The 16624-nt window shown below is 37.0% G+C and overlaps 1 protein-coding gene across 2 annotated transcripts in view; it reads right to left on the bottom strand.

Annotated features, from left to right (window-relative positions):
• LOC134790652 (uncharacterized) overlaps window positions 1-16624 on the bottom strand; it is a 268621-nt gene that overhangs the window by 91585 nt on the left and 160412 nt on the right. For both annotated transcript variants that reach the window (XM_063761523.1, XM_063761522.1), the window contains one exon: window positions 4929-4987. The gene's annotated coding sequence lies outside the window, so the exon portion shown is untranslated. The remainder of the gene's footprint in view (window positions 1-4928; window positions 4988-16624) is intronic.

The raw sequence follows: 16624 nt of genomic DNA, 5'->3' as shown, positions 1-16624 counted from the left end.
GGTTGTTTCCGTTATCTCGCGACCAAATGCTGGAATGATATCCCTCCGCCTTTAAGACAACTTAAATCCAAAAAAACATTTAAAACCCACTTTAAAAAACTTCTCCTTGAAAAACAAACCGCTGGGATTCCATTCGGCTATTTGGTTGCAGATTTTAGGATATAACATGGTGAGGCTGGTGTCACACAACTGGGAGACGTCACACAGTACACACGGGTCAATTTTACCTACTATCTAAGTATTTCATCAAAAAATTATCACACGACATGCACATATCACACTTACACTGTACGATTGTTTTCGACGTACGTAAATACTTCTACATAAATATAATATTTGTTGTGACCTGGGTTCCGGCAGAAAATCAGTGCTTTGCTCGAAAGAGCGAAGCATATCACTGAGCCGTGACCCTTTTGTCCTGCTGCAACGCACACAGTTTGTACCTACATACTTTTATAAAATTTTACTTTTGTACCTACTCATTTCTATGTTATTTTCTTTGTAACTCCTTTTTCTTTGTTAGTGTAATAATTATTGTTTTTTCTTTCTGTTATGATGTGTTTAAATTTATATTGTGTGTCATTGCAGCTGTCAAATAAATGATTTATCTATCTTATCTATCTATCATAGAGCCCTCTGTATTATTGTGCGCTGTGTCCATGAGCAAGCAAACTCATCCTTGGGCCTTTCCAAGTCTTTACCCGCTAAACACAAGGCTTACAGGACCACGGCTTACTTGCGTCCCTTGAGTGGAGGAAAAACTTTATTTAATTACTTACGCAGTTAATGGTGTAAGTATTTTGTTTATTGCTCGGTTGGATACAGTTCAGAGGATTAGCCAGAGGAGAATTCGGAACGGTAATCATCTCCCAGTCGTTAATTACTATCAACTAATAAAACAGAGCGAAATAACAATAGAGTTTACGTCACGCTGTTTTCCAAGTGCTATGTCAAGTGTAGCCAAAGGAGCTTATAGTGACATGTATGCATTATTACTGCAAAGTTAGCGTGGTCCGAGTCTACTTTTTACATCATATTGATAGGGGTTGACGTCTTGATAGCCTACTTATATATACTCTTATTAATGTATTCTAATTACATCGGAGAATATTCCTTTCCCAAATTCGGGACAATAACGTAGGTCCGTCGCCATGTATTTTTTCTCTCTACTCCTAATTGGGACTAACAAACTCAAATTCAACGAGGCTGCTGGTTTTATGACCTCTTAGTTCCTATGGCAAAAAGCTATATAACACGATTCATGTTATTTGATAAGCATTGCAACGACAATACGTAGTTTCTACTTTACTGTCTTTACTTTAAATACTAACTAATTTAATTTGGTACCAGATTTATGTGATCAAATCGTGCAAATCAATTTTTGTTTGTTACAAAATCATGATGTCAAATGAAGACAAAGCCAAATATATACTCGTAGCTCACTGGTGCAGTTATTTTATGCAGTGACGCTTTTGTCAAATATGTCTATTAACTAGCTTGCCTTTGAAACTAGCATAAAACGCAAGTCGTTTCAGCTACATGGCATACTGTCGTCACAAAAGTAATGAGTTCAAGCAGTCACCCAGTCTCCTGCGAAGCGCACTTCCTCAAGGAACTGCATGTTGCGTACATTGGTAGGCCGCTAATTAACTAACGCAGCTCTTTCTGAAGCAAACATGTATTCAAAGTTGAAACAGACGTTTACTTTCAAATCTTAGAACGTACTTTAGGTATAAGTCTGCGAACATGGATTCAAGTTTTAATAAAATTAAAAATAGTTTTTCTTTTAAAATGGGAAAATGTTTCACTTAATACCGATATTACTGATCTCCGACATAATTCTGGTATTAAAATGGGTTTAGGTTTTATAAGGCTAATACCTATTAAATAATTTAGAGTATTTAGATCAAATTGGATCTCTTAAAACGGATATCAGCATCTTACTAAATTTTAAATTTGTGATCGTAGTTATGTCGTTGTAAAAACGACATACTGTATTCCTCTTACAATATATTAATATTAATTGTTGCAGCATGATACTAGCGAATTACAAAATGAACGTCATAATAAACCTAAACATTTTCTACATCAAAATACAAATGGCAGTACCAAACTTAGTTCAACAAACACAATATTATGTTCATTAGTTACATCCTCTATCACATTTACGTTCTCATCTCAAAACGTTACTGAAGTATGTCATAAGAAAATCCACCGTATGTTAGGGAGCACAAAGTTCACAATCCAACATAATGAATAAAGGAGTTAAGAGATGTGGTAAGTAAATATAATACCGCACACTAGACACGAGCTCGCCTGAGCTCGCCTAACGAGAACGAAATAATGAATTACAATTACAGGATCACTGCCATCAGATAGTACGAACAGCGTGGCTGGATAACAATCCCATTATTAGGCTAGGTAGGCTTTTGTTTCAACCTAAGTAGCATGAATGACATTACGAAAAGTATTCCACTTTGGAATAAAGTCAAGTTAAAATTAAATGAACTTGGCTGGACACGCTTCCGCGTGTCTTGATTTGTGTGAATCAGCTGTTTCATGTCACTTCATTGCCATGATTTCGAATGGTTATGATTCGGGTTACCTATAAAACTCTGGTTTTATGGTATTTATGATAAAACAAAACATACATTTTATTGACAGAGTTATAAACCCATTCCTTCTACACAAATAAGCGATATTATTCACCCTATTTTTGAATATCCCCAAACATAAAAAAGTTCGATCCCTAGTTATCGCTATTTCAACAGTTTCAATGCCTTCAATGCGTTCAAATAACGTTTTCGGATTTTCACAAGAGGGAAAGGACTTGCAGTCGCTAATGCAAACACATCAATATAACCGACTTACAGGTTGGCTTACAGACTTTACCGTAAGCCGTGTTTGAAGGGGACATAATGCTTATTGACTCTTTTAAATGTAGGAAGAACCTGTGGGAAGAACAGATACTTGGCAGTTTCTTATAGTACTCATTTGGTTTAATGGGTAGTAATGTCTGTATGAAGACAAATTTAATAAATTGTAATCAGTATTGGAGTTTGATGATGGTAACGATACAATTACGAGTAAGCAACACAGTATAATAATTATAACCCTAAATAAATTAAAAAAGACTAGTGTTATATTATATGGGTTATTAAAAGCTTGTTTGCCATTATAAATACTTGTAGATTTTTGTGATATTTAAGTATAAGAAGTTATGTAATCAAACTTTTTTCAATTACAAAAATATGTAATATTTATGAACGTGCCATGGAGACTCTATGATATTTTGTGAATTTTTATACTTTGAAAACAAACCCACTCACAACGTTACTTTTGTCTGTAAAATCTAACGTAGCTATTATTCTGAAACGTGCCCGCTAAGTACCACTTAGGCATATATTAGTCATGGAGTGAGTAATTGCTTCATAATAGAGCAATCCCTCTTGGTGGTACCGGCGTAAAGGGGAGGTAAGAAGCTAAATGGGCTTGCAATCGATAGCACTAATTCGTTTCCAGTGCTTAAATACGTCAATTTAGTCAATTATAACTAATTCGATATATGCTGCTTCTAACAGGGTATATTCGGAATTAGGTTAACTTGATAGTATTTTCAGAGAAAGAGTGAGAACAATCACAATAAAAGTTGTTTGAGTTGATAAAAAACATTGTTTCTGCTACAAGTACTACAACGCGGTAAATGAAATGAGATACACGCCCACAAGCGTCAGATTGATTTAGCTAACTCTGAATAAGTACCATATTATATGATATTGCAAATTTAATTTTGCAAAAAATAAAAGTTAGTTACCTAGCTGTTTATATACTAACAGATGTGGAAGAAACGGTTAAAAACCAAATAATAAAGTAAAAAAAATAGAAACATTTATTTTGGCAGCATAGATCATTTTTATGTTAGGAATAATTGCGGCATGTAAACTATGTAAAGTGAATGAAAAATAATATTTTATTAGCCATAACGTTTTTCATGTTTCACGCCTTATTCATTACTTAAGTACCTATTGTTTGTGTTTAAATAGTTAGAAAGGGTGCCGTTATTTAAGATAATGTGTCGTCATTCAAGCTTGATACAAGTAGCGGCTTTCATCGCTCATTCTGTTACATTTAATATGATGTAGTTGCAGAGCAAGTAGAAAAGTGTTAATTCGTTTGGACACGCCATTCTAACATCACCCCGCGCGCCCCCCGCGCCACTTGTAGCGTTCCGGGTGTCACAATGATGACTAATGGACCTTTTGATTTCAATATTTGCTAATTGTCTGACGTCGTTAATGTCCCTAATTAACTTTGGTTTTGCTAACGCCGACGTAGCCGTAGTCTACGTATCTTAGCAAAACTTATGTAAAGAAAAATTACTCTACACGGGGTGTCGAGATATGAACTCCGGAGATATGAAGAACAAAAAAAATTTGGTACATTTCCATACAAAGTGCCTGGATTGTATTGCCTTAAATTCTTCTAGAAGTTGCTAATATTGCCAGACATATTTCCATACCGTCTCCTCGAGGGGGTCTTCAAGAGCCATTATAATTACGTGTGCCTATAGAATATCCTGATCTTTTATTTGAGTTTTTGGTAAAAGCTTCCCCTAAGGGCATTTTCCGGTTTCCAAGCAACAAACGCGCCCCTCCAGGAAAAGGGTCTCACAAATTTGAATTTCTTTTTTCGTATTAAAACCTAATCAGATGATTTAAATTGGGTTTTTATTACATGTGTTTGGAAAGCATGGCTATAACCGCGAAAATCGAAGTTCGTCAATTGCGGGCATTTTTCTCTGTCACTCTAATTACGTCTTAATGAGAGTAAAAGAGAAAGATCCCCGGAATTTGCGAATTTCGGTTTTCGCGGTAGCTCCCCAGGTACTTAATGTACTTATTCTGTAAGGAAATGAACTATATAATTACCTGGACATTCGATCGGGTGGACGGTAATGCAGTTTCCTGTTTTGGACCATTCCAGATACCTGAAACAATAACATTGAATTGTAAGACCAAAGTATTTTTATAGTTTACAGTTTGACGCAAGGATACACCTATTTGTAAGTGCGTTTCTTTAATTCACATATTTATTGTAAATACACTTCAATTTAATTACATACTTACGAATGTAGGTGTCACATTTAGCGAATTTTATGTTTTGTAAATGTCATGATGTGAAGAACGTCATATTTTGCGAGTAGCGTGTTACTTATCTCATAGGGGGTATGAAAAAAATATATCATATTCTGCGAATAATGTAACGAAAGGGGTATTACAAAAATCCAGGATTTTTTTAGGTATATCTCAAATAAAATGTTTCAAACCTATCGAGACTAGGTATTAGGGACCTGACATATTAAATCAGCTTATGTAGGTATTTTAGTTACAGTTTCGTTTGAAGCTTCTACTCGTAGGTAATAACTGAATGCAATTGGTAAAGGAGAGTTTCGAAGTATTAATTATTGGTTATACAGAAGGTACTAAACTGTTTGGAATTGAAAAGCAGTAAATGGACTGAGTTTATTGAACACTGGCAGACCAAACTACTCGACCCTGTCGCGTCCTCTAAGGTACCTTAAGACTTAAGACATTGGATAGGTAGCGGACTATTTGAATCAAACTTTATAGATTTTAATAATTAAATAAAGGATAAATAGTGTTCAAATTAAGTAACATTTAAAGTAATCGGTCATCTTATTTTTATATTTGAAACAATTCATTTTCATTGTTTAACAACTAAAATGTAAAACTCTCTGCCACCTGACGTCTTTTTCCATTTAATTACAGTACGGATAATGAAGCCAAAAGCATTCGGATTAAATAAACAAAAACAAAACAATTAGGGCTCCCGATATCCGTGCTACACGCCAACCCGTGCATCCGTGTTCTTAGCCCCGGCGGTGCTAAGCCTCCGAATTACACGAACCCGTCAAGATCCGTGCCCGTGTAGTGCGTTCGGCTCCGGATCTACGATCGGCTCCGGATCCGCGGATTTCGGCTTCGTTCGGGTATTGAATACACGGCGCCGGCGGACCGACTCGCCCGTCCGGTTCGAGTTTAAGAGGTGGTATTCTACTTGTTTAAGATCTTTGTCCAATGTGAGACGCAAATATACATTGGACCAAGATTGGACAGATGGAATACCACCCTTCAGAATATGCATGCCCGGCTATATAAGAAGGTTGCAAAACGTCATAAATTTGTTTGTTAAATATGATGGTATAGCTAATTCGTTACTTGGTCGGTTTATATTAGGTACGTCAAGATTATATAGGTTGGATAATGACTTGATTTATTTTGTGAAATATGGAGGTGTTGCTGAAATGTAATTTAGTCGGATTATATTAAATGACACCTATTGATGTTACTGCTTGTAAAAATTATTTAATAATGAGCATGTAGGTTTATAATGAATATTAAGATACTAGTTTTTTCTCACATTCCCACTTATTACTTAGATACTTTTTATTTCGTACGAAGTTCATAGAAATGCACGTGTAGATTAAGATAATAATGGTTTGCGGGCGGCACATGCAATAAAATAGCCGTGGCAATTTTGACACCGGTATTTTACCCGTGATATAAACACAAAAATGCGCGTTTTTCTAGAGATGACACCTAGCTAGATCGATTTTTTGCCCCCGAGACCCTCCCCCCCGTATAGCAAATTTCATCGAAATCATTAGAGCCATTTCCGAGAAGCCCGAAAAATAGAAATTGAATATACAAGAATTGCTCGTTTAAAGGTATAAGATTCTTCGCTCTTATGAAGAACGCGATCGATCGTCATCGTCACTTTACGTACGGGCCGGACCCGTGTGTAATTAATATCCGTGGATCCGGACACACGGGTAACACGGGTACACGGATCCTAATTACCCGTTCCGAACGGGTCACAAATCCGGTTTCGTGTAGCACGAGAACGGGGCCCCGGCAACGGGTACCCGAAACCCGGACCCGACCGCGAGCCCTAAAAACAATAGGAAAGTACCTACTGCACAACTGTAATTATCTGTACTGGTATTTATAATTATAATAATATGTAATAAAACCGATGAGTGAGCCAGACAGGGAATTAATTAAACATTCGAGCCCCGTGCAAGCATTTTATCACTCGGAAGTTCAGTTTTAATGTTTCATTCGCTTCACATCCGAATGCAGCACCCGTTTCATATTTAAAGCCTTCGCTGATAAAATATTATATATAAAATTGCACTGATAAGAACATGTTGAAAAACGTTCGTCCCGTCCAATGCAGACAAGTTTAATTGAATATCATTCATTCAGCTCTTTTTTACCTTTCATCAAATCTATCATTCAACTTTTGATATACGTTTTTGAATATCGTAAATGGATTAATAAAAATTCTAAAAATAATAAATCACTCCTAACAGCATCTATTTTCTTTCATCCATTAATATAGGTCAAAAATATAAAACTTGATACTGGTGCGGCAGTAAACCGTAACATGTTACTATTACATAAAGCCGGGTCGAAACGATTCTAGTGAAACGATATTGAGGACGAGTGCGCTGGTCCGTAGCCCGCAGTTAACGCGAATTCAGGTGACCCATATGCCCGTCGGTTAATGGTCCCGACTCGTCCTGTAACTCGGGCCGCTCGGCCTAATGCCCGATTTAGACCAATATTACAACAAATCAGTGCCATTGTGCCTTTAAATAGGCCTAAGAATTAAGTAAATATGTTGTGAATTTTTGTATTTACGAAAGTATAAACAAGCAAATATTTAAGGGCTTGTTAGTCAGTGTAGTAATAGTAGATTGACACTCTACTTTTCATCGAATACGAGGAAAGTAAAATGCATGTGTTTTTTTAATAACATGACTAAGTATCAATTTTAATAGTATTTTTGAGGGTACTTTCAATAACGATACTTTAGCCTAAATTGTTAATTGAAAGTACCCTCAAAAAATACTATAAAAATTGATACTTAGTCATGTTATTAAAATAACACATGCATTTTCCTCGTATTCGAAATGAAAAGTAGAGTGTTTAACTCGGATGAAAGGCATCATTTCATCCCTTGGTTAACAATCTACTATTGCGCTCTGCTGTGAGCTTCACAGAATGATAATAATAATAACCCCGCGGGGGCGGCTTGTGGCGAGCTGACGGTGAGTGGCCCGTGTGACCGCGGACCCCTATTCCAGAGGGCACTTTCATCTGGCCCTCGCCTCTGTGCTTGCCTTGACCGGCCGGCCAGAGTGGAGTCGCAAGAACGGGACCTATGCTCCAGGTTGAAAGTGTAAAATGTCATAACGCCGGCGGCCTGCTGAACGGATTACCGGGATCTGGCTACCGCAGACTCACCTCTCGACAACCTTACAGCCACTCCAAAGTGTTGCCCTGTTGTCACACTGTGCGTGCGGCCATTGCGGGGCCCACTCAATGAGTTGGCGAGTCACCACCTGTCTTTAACAATATTGAGACTGATTGTCACGGCAGGTGTCCGCTAGTCTCCTCCCATAGCCCGATATCCAGACCATCCAACTTTCAAATCTATAGCCTATGACCTTAGTTCCCATCGCAGCTTTGCACCTGGCGGGGGACCATCTCCGGATGTATCACATTTTGCGTTCGGGGATGGTATCCGCCACGTGTATCCCTTGCTTTTAGATTAAAGTGTCTTAAGAGCCAACAGGAGTGGTCATTCCTCCATACAAACGTAGTCCTCGTTTTCCTCCGTGGTTTTTGAAGCTAGAGCAATGATTTTTTCAACACAGATTAATATTGTCAATATCTGTGTCGGACCGTTTTGCTTTTTTTGATATTTTTGTTTTTTAAGGCGCTAGAGCCCTTCAAAAACGGCCAAAATGGCCTAATAGACTATGCCGCAATGAGAGGCGTGGTATTCAAAACTGATATCAATTAGCCAAAAAAGCAAAACGGTCCGACACAGATAATTTCATAATCATTTAGATTTCCAAATTTGGTTACGATTGGTTAAGTTTTGGGGGAGGAAAAAGAGGACTACGAAACCTCGATTTTTGTCATTTTTACGCAGGATTTTTCGCCTCAGCTGCAGTTGTCCCTATCGCACTAATTTTAGGGGCGGAGTCAAGTTTCTAAATACGTACACAGCCAGAAAAGTGATGGGCAATAGTCGACATTTAATGTCGATAATCTAGTGATGTAAGAAGTTATCGATAAATCGTCTTGTGTGAAAATATCTAGATCCTAAGATACAAGGGGTTTTGGGTTGAGAGTAGGGAACACATTTTTGTAGTTATGATATACAATCTATTATGAACTTTTTGATTCTAATATTTCAAATTAGAAATCAAAATCAAAAATATTTTATTGCATGGTTAAAATGGTTTAACAAAATTTTTAGGTACCTACAGGCACGCTTCGTAATTGTCGAGCAATTTAGGGTCCTAGCTGAATTGGTTGTTCCATACTTACTCGTGCTCTATGGAATGTCCAATTTAGCTAGAACCCTAAATGGCTCAACAATCACGGAGCGTGACAGTACTAATGATTCATGTTCTGTATAGCCTGCCCTACAATGGCGTTAATATTTGGTTGTCATGTCTATACTTCGTTTTTAAGCATTATTGAAAAAAAAATAGTAAATACTAATATTAACCACTAAGTACATAACTATTACAAAAAAAGCTAAATAATTATACGATTGCATGCTTAAATAAAAAAGACACGTCACCTTCACTCTAATGCTAAAAACAAACGAAGAATAAGAACTAACAGCGATAAGACCGCCTGTTGCTACCTTTATCTACATTGTAAATCGGTTTTAGGGTTCCGTACCCAAAGGGTAAAACACGGGACCCTATTACTAAGATTCCGCTGTCCGTCCGTCCGTCTGTCACCAGGCTGTATCTCACGAACCGTGATAGCTAGACAGTTGAAATTTTCACAGATGATTTATTTCTGTTGCCGCTAAAACAACAAATACTAAAAAAAGGATAAAATAAAAATTTTAGTGGGGCCTCCCATACAACAAACGTGATTTTTGACCGAAGTTAAGCAACGTCGGGCGGGGTCAGTACTTGGATGGGTGACCGTTTTTAGGGTTCCGTACCCAAAGGGTAAAACGGGACCCTATTACTAAGACTTCGCTGTCCGTCCGTCCGTCCGTCCGTCCGTCCGTCCGTCCGTCCGTCCGTCTGTCACCAGGCTGTATCTCACGAACCGTGATAGCTAGACAGTTGAAATTTTCACAGATGATGTATTTCTGTTGCCGCTATAACAACAAATACTAAAAACAGAATAAAATAAAGATTTAAATGGGGCTCCCATACAACAAACGTGATTTTTGACCAAAGTTAAGCAACGTCGGGAGAGGTCAGTACTTGGATGGGTGACCGTTTTTTTTTTTGCTTTTTTTTTGTTTTTTTTTATATGGTACGGAACCCTTCGTGCGCGAGTCCGACTCGCACTTGCCCGATTTTATAAATAATGGTACGGAACCCTTCGTGTGCGAGTCCGACTTGCACTTCGCCGGTTTTTTTTTAATTTGTTTTTATGTTTGTGGTGTAATAAAGAATATTTTAGAGTCAGACCAAGAAAAGTCTACAGCAATTTTGATAGCACACGCAGTGCAAGTGTTATTTATATGTCATAATTTCATAGAAGCGACGTTTGAAATAATACTTGCACTGCGTGTTCTATCAAAATCGCTATAGATTTTTCTTGGCCTAACTCTACTTTAAATTACAAAGTAAGGCCTAAATTATAAAATAAGGCCCATCAATGTTTTTTTTTTTGTGTTTATTAAACTTGATATTTTGTCTATAGTATTAGCGGACATGGCCTCAAAATTTAAACCCGCTTAAGAATCGGGCCTTATTTCGTGCATTATATACAATACTACCCATTTTTGTGTAGTCATTATTTATACTATAGAAGCATTGTTTGAGTAGCCCATTATTTAAACAGTATTTTTTTAAAGGGCAACGGTGGCAATATTTTAAGGTCTGGATAATAAGATACAGATCTTAATAAGGATATCAATGTAAGTGAATGTTACCATGACTACCAAACAAACAAATGTGATAGAATTTGCCAGCTGGCATTGTAACATTCAGACAGTTACCTATGTACCTAATCTGAAATATGAATAAATTAGTAATATTTTAAACAGGAAAGTAAACCGAATTTTGGCCTTTTGCTGGACACAATCACAATAGTAATTTGTTTTACAAGAGGGCAAAGTTTATCGCCACCGGTTGATGCATTTGCAGCACCAATGGTAGAAAATGCAAGCTCATCATCAACTGCATAATCGACGTTTGATATGACTATTGAATCCGAGCTTTTTGATCATGAATCATGATAAAATAAAATTTTAGAAGGTCGCAGAATAGTGGATTTAAAATATTTATTTTCTGTGATCTCAAATATCAGGCACGATCATACAAATTGTACATTTGCTGATCTTGCCTTTGTCATTGAAAGACGTAAGGGTTTACACAGAGAATATATATTTAAGTGTAATATGTGCAAAAAAAAGGAAACGATACACTCTGAAGACCCAAAAAGAAAATGTTAGTAAATACTGCTCCTCCCCATGGTTACTTGGTTCCTTATTCAACCTACCTGAAATTAAACGAGTAGGTTAGTAAATTATATCATTTTACATTATAAAGTTAAATGTTTAGGTATCTCAATCACTTGCTCACTGGTGGACATGGACGCAAAATTTTTGCCCATCTACTTATACTATCTTATAAAAAATGAAATTTTGAAAGTTAGCACGCTTAAAGTTCGTTTTTAGGGTTCCGTATCTCAAAAGGAAAAAACGGAACCCTTATAGGATCACTCGTGCGTCTGTCTGTCTGTCCGTCTGTCACAGCCTATTTTCTCGGAAACTACTGGACCAATTAAGTTGAAATTTGGTACACATATGTAAATTAGTGACCTAAAGATGGAAATGTTTTTTTTATAATTTTAAAATACATAGGTTCGAAGTTATTTAAGAAAACAGCCAAAAAATGACCATTCACCCCCTTTTATCTCCGAAACTACTGGGTCTAAAATATTGAAAAATACACAAAATAGTTCTTTACCTATAGATGACAGGAAAACCTATTAGAAATGTGCAGTCAAGCGTGAGTCGGACTTATGTACGGAACCCTAGTTTTTGCATTAAGGTAACAGATTTTGACATGTCTTATTAAAAATTACCATTGAAAAATAAGTCATAGCAAATATGTTAGAATTATAAATCATATTAATCATATTAATGAGCAAGAGCACCCTAAACCGGCGAGCGTGTATGAGGAATGTTATGAATGTGAAGGAAGCGAAAGTGGTATGTCAGGATCGTAGCAAGTGGAAATCCGTGGTCTCTGCCTACCCCTCCGGGAAATAGGCGTGATTGTATGTATGTATGTATGTATGTATTAATCATATACTTTTTTATATTCTTTTGCTTTCATAAGTAATATAAACTAATTTTTGAAAGCGTTTTTCAATAATTATTAATAAAAAGACACGTCATGATTGTTTACCTTCTTTCTAATGCTAAAAAATAACGAACTATAATAACCGGGCCTTATTTGGTACAGAACCTTGATTTGATAGGTACATCGGATATTCTGGGCCCCTGAGTTTGTTACGTAAAGGACAAAATGGTGACATGTGGTTAGAGCTGATACTGTTAAACTAGTGGTTCTGTGCGCTAAGTATAAAAAATAAGCTTCAGCGAACTCATTAAGCCTAGAAAAAACCCTACACCCTACTGCCACTTAAGTCAGTCTTGAGTCTTTGAATCAATTTCCGTAGTAGTACTAGTACTAGCTCGGATTCAATAGTCATATCAAACGTCGATTATGCAGTTGATGATGAGCTTGCATTTTCTACCATTGGTGCTGCAAATGCATCAACCGGTGGCGATAAACTTTGCCCTCTTGTAAAACAAATTACTATTGTGATTGTGTCCAGCAAAAGGCCAAAATTCGGTTTACTTTCCTGTTTAAAATATTACTAATTTATTCATATTTCAGATTAGGTACATAGGTAACTGTCTGAATGTTACAATGCCAGCTGGCAAATTCTATCACATTTGTTTGTTTGGTAGTCATGGTAACATTCACTTACATTGATATCCTTATTAAGATCTGTATCTTATTATCCAGACCTTAAAATATTGCCACCGTTGCCCTTTAAAAAAATACTGTTTAAATAATTGGCTACTCAAACAATGCTTCTATAGTATAAATAATGACTACACAAAAATGGGTAGTATTGTATATAATGCACGAAATAAGGCCCGATTCTTAAGCGGGTTTAAATTTTGAGGCCATGTCCGCTAATACTATAGACAAAATATCAAGTTTAATAAACACAAAAAAAAAACATTGATGGGCCTTATTTTATAATTTAGGCCTTACTTTGTAATTTAAAGTAGAGTTAGGCCAAGAAAAATCTATAGCGATTTTGATAGAACACGCAGTGCAAGTATTATTTCAAACGTCGCTTCTATGAAATTATGACATATAAATAACACTTGCACTGCGTGTGCTATCAAAATTGCTGTAGACTTTTCTTGGTCTGACTCTAAAATATTCTTTATTACACCACAAACATAGAAAAAACCCTACACCCTACTGCCACTTAAGTCAGTCTTGAGTCTTTGAATCAATTTCCGTAGTAGTACTAGTACTACTAAGGTACTAGGAGGTAATAAGGCCTATAGTAGGTATAATAAGGCCTACCTGAAAAATAATGTTCTTACAACAGTGTAACCGTGTTAGTTATTTGAGTAACATATATGTAAAGTGATACAATTAAAAGCTAACAGCAAACCAGTACATAAATTATATCTTATGTACTTCTTATGAATTACACTCTTATAAAGGTTTCGGCTAATTACGCTTAATTACTTGAATAAAGGTAGATGAATTGCGTGCGGTCCAATAGGTAACCACAACTCACGGAGTCCAAAACAATAAGCTGATCAGCAAAGTCAAGTAAACAAAGCCAAGTCACAGTAGTAGAAAGATTATCGAGTTCCGTAAACGTAAGCCGGGTCAAAAAATTCAATCGCAACACAGTAAGTAATAAGTGAACGCCTCGTGGCAGTAACGCACGAAAAATAACATTGCAAATTGTCGGCAATGAGGCGCGCGCGGGTGCAAGCGTACGCATCTGTGTGCGTGCATTACACACACAAATACAGTCTCTCACGCCCCGTCAGAGCGACGGGTATATTCAGCTTGAAATCTCAAAATTGACTTTTAGCTCAGCTCCCGTTTCGTCTTAAAGGGCCTCTGCGCTGTTGGCTTTGGCCCCACGTACGCCTCCCAAAGGTCCGGGACTCCATGGTCCCGAGATATGGAAAAGAAATACAAATAATAATAATAAATCATTTATTTCGAGTAAGTTACACTCACTCATATCTTGATTGGTCACATAGTTCACTTCATCAAAAAAATAGATATTTGGTTGTTATTTTTTTAAAAACCTTCAAATTCACAAAATCTTAACTGTAACTGATAGAACCGTTTCATTGCAACCGTATTGTCTCATAGATATTTGGTTGTTGTTTTTTTAAAAACCTTCAAATTCACAAAATCTTAACTGTAACTGATAGAACCGTTTCATTGCAACCGTATTGTCTCAGTGATAAATAATTTCCGCGATTCGTTACCTCTGTAGCTATTTCATATGCAGCATTTCTTAACGCGGGCGAATTACTGCCGGGACCGACATTTCGATCATCGGTGTTAAAGTGACAGTCGATCGGCAAGTCCTCGAGTCGCCGAGGATACCACATAAATGTTTGTTTACGATCACTCAGAAGTGCGGCTTTCCACGCCACACCTGTGGCTGCAATAAAATTCTTTATAGCTACAAAATGGGTGACACGAAGTTTTAAACGATTCAGCGTTTCGGAGTCGTAAATCTATTTACAGGCTACATTACATATGTTTTTACAATCTGTGTTGACAGTTATTTTGAACAACAGCATTTTATTTTGTACGTATTCATGCGTGTTGCAGATTTACTATCCGATCATTAGTAATAAAACTTTATTGCTTTGGTAGGTACCTACTTACTTAACACAATCATTTGTTTTTATTATTTGCCTATGGGGGCTGTCCATAAATTACGTCATCGATTTTTGAGGATTTTTGACCCCCCCCCCCCCCTATAATCATCCAAAAATCATGCTTCAAATGACCCCATTTCCTCCTACTGCATGCTACCGTCATCCGATGTCCAGACCCCCCCCCCCCCCTAATTTGAAATGACGTAATTTATGAATAGCCCCTATCTATCTATATATTAAACTATCAATTTTTATAATATGAATAACTATTATTATTTATTGTACTCGTCAGTACAACAGGTGTAACGTGGCTACCAGACATTGCGTGTACTTTGGAGTAAGATATGAAAAGTGGTTACACGGCAACCACGTCACATCAGTCATTTTGACGAGTCAAATAGGCTCCCAACTGACTACATCCACAAGGTCATTGGCATTGGTACAAGATAGCGCGCAAACTTTAGCTCTAATATCTTTATCCTCCAGCCCCTGTAATTTATATTAAAATTTAAGACACAGGCCTTTAAATCCCTCAACATAAGCTTAAGAGGAACATTATAACCAAAGAGCGTAGTAAAACGTAGTACATTAACAATTACCCAATCAAACAAACGTTCACCAACAAAGAACCAAATGATGTGCGAGAGTTAACTAAAATCAATTATGTTATCCCAAAGTAATAAGCATGTTATCCTTGGTCCGGCACGTTTGCTGCTGCTTATGATCAATAAATCCTCGACGTGCCGTCCCATTCCCATATCCTGCCCGTTGCTCCAGTTTAATTGGAACAATGAAGATAGTTGCCTGCGTTGATTGTAATTCCTGCAATCGATGTGTGTGAACCAGTTTAATTCCCTTTGTTTGATAAACAAAGTTACACCATTCAGTGAATAAAATGGAACGCGCGCCGAGAATGGAGCCAATGCCAGGGAGACTCGCACACGGGACTGCTTTTCGATTCCAATAAAGCAAAAATGCTTCGCTTACATTTTTAGGTACATTGCCCCTGGAAACAAAAAATATATTACCATCCTGATAACGGCAGAACTTTCTACCTTTCTTCCGGAATGTTGTGCACTAAATCAGCTCTTGATCAAACCTTGTGCTTGCGTTCTAAAACTATCTTATGTAGTTAGGTATTAGAAGTCCTGAAATGGTGAATAAATATTTGGTACGGCTATGTAGCGTGAATACTAAGCGCTATTTTATTTAGAGTAAGATTAAATTCTCCCAAGGGTCATTCAAACAATGGATAGGGGCGGGTGCAATTCCTGAATGACTTTAAACATTCGTCCCAGTTTTCTAGCCATGTTTATTGTCACCTGTAAAACAAATTTCACTATGCCAACAATACTCAGATGAAATCAGGAACTGTCTACTGAACAGCTAAATAATAAAACCGAATCAACTAAGCCGACCAGGAAGGCTTTCATTTCCAAGAATAAAAGAGGACTTAAGAGTTTATTTCCACAAGTTGCTGATTATCCTTGGGCAAATCTTATCTGCCGTATATTCTTGTATCGCCATTATTATATTAAGCTTACAGACATGCTACAGTCATAGGTGGGTTTAATCGTATTGTTTT

Source organism: Cydia splendana, chromosome 5, assembly GCF_910591565.1.
Source record: "Cydia splendana chromosome 5, ilCydSple1.2, whole genome shotgun sequence".
NCBI classification, from domain to species: domain Eukaryota; kingdom Metazoa; phylum Arthropoda; class Insecta; order Lepidoptera; family Tortricidae; genus Cydia; species Cydia splendana.
Note: the sequence above shows the minus strand (reverse complement) of the source record. Positions and strands in the feature narration are given on the sequence as shown.